Here is a 6,632-nt window from a genome sequence, read left to right as displayed (position 1 = left end):
ACGACAGTCTCCTGCCAGGTGCACTACACCTTATGAAATCAGCCTATTTGGTTTTCCTTCTCCTGGGGTTCCCTAGTTTTCCTTCTTTCATTCTGAAAAAATGGCCTTTTGCTTTCCATGGGTGGGGAATGATGGCAATGAAATGTGGGAAGATGACATCACATATCCGCAACCACTTCAGGAACTTTTTTTTCCCCATACTGCACCAGCAGAAAAAAAACCCAATGCTATGGAGCTAAGGGAACTGTGGGATAGGTTCCCACAATGCACTGCTGCAAGAGTTGATGTTTGGCGATTTAGTGTGGCAGCAATAATTTGACTTTGTGGGGAGGCGAGGATAGTCAAATTTGAATTTCTAAAATCCATCGTTATAAAATCAATTTTAATATAATTGAATTTACATTGTATTGTAGACGTAGCCTTAGGCTTCACTCTGTAAAGATTTAAGCATGTAAGTAACTTTGACTTCATGTGTGGGGACTGCCCATGGGCATATGGTTAGACATGTGCTCAGATCTTTGTAGGATCAGGGCCTCAGAGGTAAGAGTTCAAAATTAATCCATGTAATTTTTTGTTGTTCCCATGCTTGGCTTCTGTTTTTGTTTCCACCAAAAGCTAATTGACTAATAGGAACAAGTGGAAAGGAGAAGAATTCAATTTTTAAGGTCTATTTCATGCATTATCTTCATGGTTTTAAATTTTAAAAAAAATGAAAAAAGCTCTTCCCATTGTGCAATTGACCCAATAGCTGTATTTGTTGTTTATAGGTTGTAATATATGCTGAAGATGATGGGATCCCTGAGAAGAAAAGGGGTTATTGCACCGTCATCATAAACATCATGGACATTAATGACTGCCCTCCAGTGTTTGACCCAGTGAATATGCTCAATGTAATGGAAAATGCACCCGTAGGATTCATTGTTGGAAAAGTCACTGCAACAGACAGAGATGAGGGAGATAATGCCTTTGTTCTGTATAATCTCATAGGTAACAAACTATTATTTTTATGTAAATAATTATCTAATTTTTATTCATAATGTCCACTTCACTGCGAGCATGATAAGCATTATATTTAATGTCTTGTAGCTCCTTACTTTTTAATCAAATATAAATATATAATCTACAGCTATACTATATGTTTACAATACTCAGACTGACCGAGTAGCAAGTTCCATCACTGTTGACTTTGCTCATGCTTAAATCAGACTACTAACTGCAGTTAAAAATAACGTTTCACCCGCTTGAAAAAAATCCCTCTTCTGCTCTGAAAACTAACTGTTCTGCCACATAAACTGTAATCAACTTGATTCATTTGGGCAGAATGAAAGAACATTTTAGTACATGCTGTGTCAGCTGACTGTTGGGGGCTGATCCTCTGCTTCTAGGAACCTTGGCAGTCCCACTTGTACAAAAGGGATGTCAAATGCTACCAAATTTTCTACTCACACTTGAAGACAGTTAGCATTTTACAGTCGCTTTGAAAGATGTAAATGATGCCACAAGAGAATCAGTCTTGATGATAGTTTTTTTTCCAGTATTGGGAGAACAAGTGGAGGTGTATTTAACTTATTCTTTCATATTGCTTCTTGTTTTCCTATATGCACAAAGTTCCTGCATTGGCTTTGAACAAGAATGGACAAAAACTATAAAAGCCACAGCAAAATTTCTTCTAATATAACTGCCTCAGGGGCCAGATAAACTGCAAAACAGCTCTGTTTTCAAGTTCCTAAGTAGACTTCAGTTTGTCTGTGTTGAATAAACCTTTCTGAAAGTTGTGGAGATTTTTCTGTAGTGTGTATTTGTTGTCCAAAACAAAACAGCTCCTCTCCAGGTTTGTGTCACACACTCTGCCTGGATTTAGAGTTAGTATGAATTCAAAGCTGCTCCCTCTTAACTAACTGGAATGAGAAGAAGCTCAGCCATTCCACTTCTCTGATTTGCTAGAGTGGTAAAGTGTTAGGTGTGTAAGTGGAGAAGGGGAGGTTAGGAGTTGAAAAGCACGTCTGGATCACTGCCGCAGTAATCCCTGGCTGCTCTAATGGCCATTAGAAATGGTTGTGTTCAGCAAAATTGAAGCAACACTGAGGCTCCTTCTTGAGATTGAACAATGACTGACAAGGTGAAGGTTAGGGAACTGTAATGGTGGCTGATAGCCCTCTTTGTACCCTCCCAGTGCATTGAGCCGCACTGGCTCAGAATAGCTACTTCTCAGGATTTTGCCCAAGGTATCCAATATATTGGTATGACTAGTTTAACAGCAGTTGCCATTTATTGTCTTCACTTTATGTATCCTTGAGCACTGAGCTATTTCATTGAGCTAAGTGTCTATGCCTAGTCTGTTGCCATGTGCTCTTGGTTCCCATTGCAGACATTCATTTCGCTCAGATGATTTGTTAGTTTGTGTCTTTACCATTTTTACTGCATTACTTTGATAGTGTGGATCAGAGAATGGCTTTCACAGCAAGAAACCTGTTGAAAGCTGACTGGAGAATTTTGCTTGCTACCTTTCTCCCAGGTGGTGTTAATATATAATATTTCCTTGACTGTGTCATAGGTGGTGATGGAAATGTATTTGAAATAGATGAAGTATATGGGAATATTAAGATAAAGAATTCTCTGGACTATGAAACCCTGAATAGATACATCCTTACAGTGAACGCATGCAACAATAAATCTGCCCCTTTCTTTCAGGTAAGAGTCTTTTTATAATAAATGGGAACATTGCTGCTCAGAGCATATCTCAGCAACATAGCTGGCAGTGCTCTCCACACACCAAAGACTAGTGGAGCTGCACCATCAGACAAGCAGTTGTTAGTAGAGCAGTGAAACACTGAAAAGACTCTCTTGCACACTGGACACCCTGGCCTTTCAAGGGTAAGCATTCCAGGTCAGCTTCTTGAAGCGCACACACAAATTATATAAACTTCTGCTTTATCTTTGGTATATTTTTTATTTTTATAGAAAACATCAACGGTTGTGAAATTCTTTGAATGAGGAGTTGACAGTCCATGACTGGTGATTTTTAAATAAAGGTTGATGTGTTTCTAAAAAAATATGCTCTAGGAATTATTTGGGGGTAGGTCTATGCTATTCTGTTACACAGGAGGGCGGATTAGGTGATCCCAATGTCCCCTTATAGCCTTGGAATCAGAAAATCTGGAGGGTGAATGGGGTGAGGGGACAGATTGATCTTTGTGCGCTGTGCCTGTGGGTGCTCCTTTTCAGGTACTGGTGAATCCTGATGCCATTGATTGAAGATCTTCAGTAGCAGTGCCTGGTCAGGACATATGTACACTGGTGGTGTGTGGTGGCGCCCTTGGCTCCATTGAGCACACACACACCAGCCCCCTCAGTTCCTTTTCAGCCATCCTCAGCTAAAGACAGAACTTGGAGCAGTGCTTCATCTTCTCCTGTAGTTAGAGGAACAGAGCATAGATAAGGTAGAAAATCCCTTCCACCTTCCCTTAAACAGTTGTTTTAGTATATTTAAAAAAGTTTCAGTTTTTTATCCCCAGTTGTTACTCCTCTCCCTGTTGGAAAGTTACCCCCCACAACAAGCCAGCCAGCCAGCCAGCCATAACCACCATGACTCCCATGGTTTGTTCCACCATGGATGCCACCCTACCCAATGCAATGGCCATCCTGACACAGGCATGGAATTAACAGAAACCACCCTCCTCCCTTATATCCTCACCACCCAGATCAAAGATCTGCTCACCACCTACTTCCTTTATAGCCTCCATGTCTGGAAGGAAGAGTCACAGGTGGCTACAGAGGAGGACACACACCAGGACACTGAGTCACCTGAATGCAACTCCTCCTCGTTCCTTGATGAAGCTGTCATACCACCCCCATCAATAATGGTGGATGACTTAAAACAATTCCAGGGTCTCTTCAGGCAAGTAACCCTAAGTCAGGACATCCTCTGGAGTAGGTGTAGGAGAACTAACATAAACTCCTTAAGACCCTCCAGCCATTTGCATCCTCCAAGATCGCTCTGCCTACTAATGATGCTGTCCTAGACCCAGACAACATAATCTGGCAGACACCTGCCTGGGTGGCATGAACATGCAAGAGAGCAGACTGGAAATACTATATCCTGGCCAAGAGCACGAATTTCCTGTTTTCCTATACACAGTCTAATTCCCTGGTTGTCAAGGCCACCAATCACAGGGCCAAGCAACCCCACAACAGATCCATACAACAGGTCAAGGACTCTAAACACCTAGATCTCCACAGCTGCAAAGTAAACACTTCTCCCACTCTGCAGTTTCGAACTACATCACACTACTAGCCATCTATGACTTTGACAACTAAGCCAAGCTGGCAGACTTCACTTCTCTCCCAGATGATCAGAGAGCTGATATTAAATCAATACTGGTGGAGAAGCAGTTAGTTTCCAGAATGGCCCTAACAAGTGTCACTGGACATGGTTGATACCACAGCCTGTGCTACGGACTCTGCAATAGCTACCTGGAAAGTATCCTGGCTTGCTTCATCTGGCATCTGGACTTCAATAGGGAATAGCACTTCTCTGCCAAAATTGATGAGATCCTCCACACCATGAAGAACCGGGGCAATTTTACCTATGCTGGGCATCTACACTGCACAAAGGAGAAGATAGCAACCACATTAACACCCATGCCCCCAACCTTATGGCCAACAACGATCCCTGCCCTATGAAGCAGCAAGAAGCTGCAGTCAGAATCCCAGGTGCAGGTAAATCAACCAAGTCTCCAACTTCTGGGCCACATGGCTGCCACTATCAATATGGATACACATGAGGTGCCTATCAAGCTGGTTGAGGTCAATCTGCAAATCAGCCCAGAACGGCCTAAACATGTATAAGTATCTCTCCTCAGAAGTGTCCTACACTCCCTGTACTGGTGGACACAAAGAAGCAATATATGCACAGATATTCTGTTTTACGAAAATCCGCCAAGGGTGATACTCATAACAAATGCCTTACTCTTGGGCTGGGGTGCACATCTTGATCCACATAAGGCAAATAATCAGCCGTGGAATCCGACTACATATCAACCTCCTCAAACTATGGGTGGTCAGATGTGGATGCCTTCAATTCCTCTCTCCTCAAGAACAAGGCCACTTGAGTTCTAACGGACAACATAGCATGCACCTTCTACAGAAACAGACAGTGAAAGGCATGCTCTAACTTCCTCTGTACGGAGGCCATCAAGCTATGGAACTGGTGCATAACACCATGGCATAGATATAGGCATAACAGCAGCCTGTTTGCCTGGTTCCCAGAACATTACGGCTGATGCCCTCAGCAAACACTTCTCAATGGATCAAAAAATAGGAACTGAGCCTATAGGTAGCATGCAACTTATTCCAGTGCTGGGGTTCTCTAGCTGTTCACTACATAGTGGAAACACAAATGCTGTGTATCCTGCTCTAGAGCAAGGATAGGAATGTCCTGTGTAGGAGATGCATTCCTCAGACCATGGAAAGGTACACTCATTCCTGCCTACCCACCAGTGCCACTCCTTCACAGGGTCATCTACAAGTTCAGAAAAGACGGGGTTAAGATCATTCTAAATGCTGCAGCGAGGCCCAGACAAACATGGTATTCACACCTGCTGCAGATGTTGGCATCCCACTCCCATAGTGCTTCTGAGGATAGCAGATCTCCTCCACCAACATCAAGGGAATCTCTGCTACCCACAGAGCTCAATCAGAGTTCATCTTGCAGCAATCAATGCCTTTCATGACAAAGTTGGTACACTCTGTTTGTCCATCCCGTCATTAACGTCTTTCTTAATAGACTCTGAAATCTCTGTCCAGAAGTACAGCCCCCAATATCTACATGGGGTGTGAGCGTAGTCCTTCAAGAACACATGACGAGTCCATTCAGATCTCTGGTCTCTTGTTCCCTTCCCCACATGTCTACGCAGGTAGCCTTCCAAGTAGTGATCACCTCAGCCAGATGGGTTGGTGAAGTGACCGCATTAATGGCTCAACCCCATGCACCATATTCTCCATGGCAAAATCACTATGTGACCACACCCCAAATGTCTCACAAAGGTGGTCTCCCCATTCTACCTTAGTGAACCTATGCACCTTCCTGTGTTTTACCCTAAGCAGTCCCAAAACCCTCAGGAAGGTGTGTTACATGTGCTTGATTTTAGTCCAGCTCTCACCCTTTAACTAGATGGAGCAAAACTCTTCCACAAATCCCCCAGGCTTTTCATAACCATTTCCAACTGATCTAAGGGTACGGCCATCTTCAAATTGCATACATTATTTTGAGCTAGGGCTACAGTGTAGCCCTAGCCAACTAGCCTCTGCTGGGGAAGAGGATTGCTTGCTGTTGCTGTTAATAAGCATCGTATTTAACCTGACATTTTTCAAACAAACAAATATTGATTTCCAAATCAGTGAAAGTTAATTTGCAGCAAACCTTTCCATTTCTATGGTATCTATTTTTTAATTTTTGAAAAGCTATAATCAAAACATTAAAAAATAACAACACTTTCCCTTTCTCTCATCCTCACCTAATATCTGAAGTATAAAACATAAAACATGTCATGCCACGTCATGTCTTATTCAGTCAGAATGCTGCAGACATTTCCCAGTGTAGAATCCAACAGAGACTGTAAATGTGCTGCCTC

Source organism: Carettochelys insculpta, chromosome 3 (genome assembly GCF_033958435.1).
Source record: "Carettochelys insculpta isolate YL-2023 chromosome 3, ASM3395843v1, whole genome shotgun sequence".
Classification (NCBI taxonomy): Eukaryota; Metazoa; Chordata; order Testudines; family Carettochelyidae; genus Carettochelys; species Carettochelys insculpta.
Note: the sequence above shows the minus strand (reverse complement) of the source record.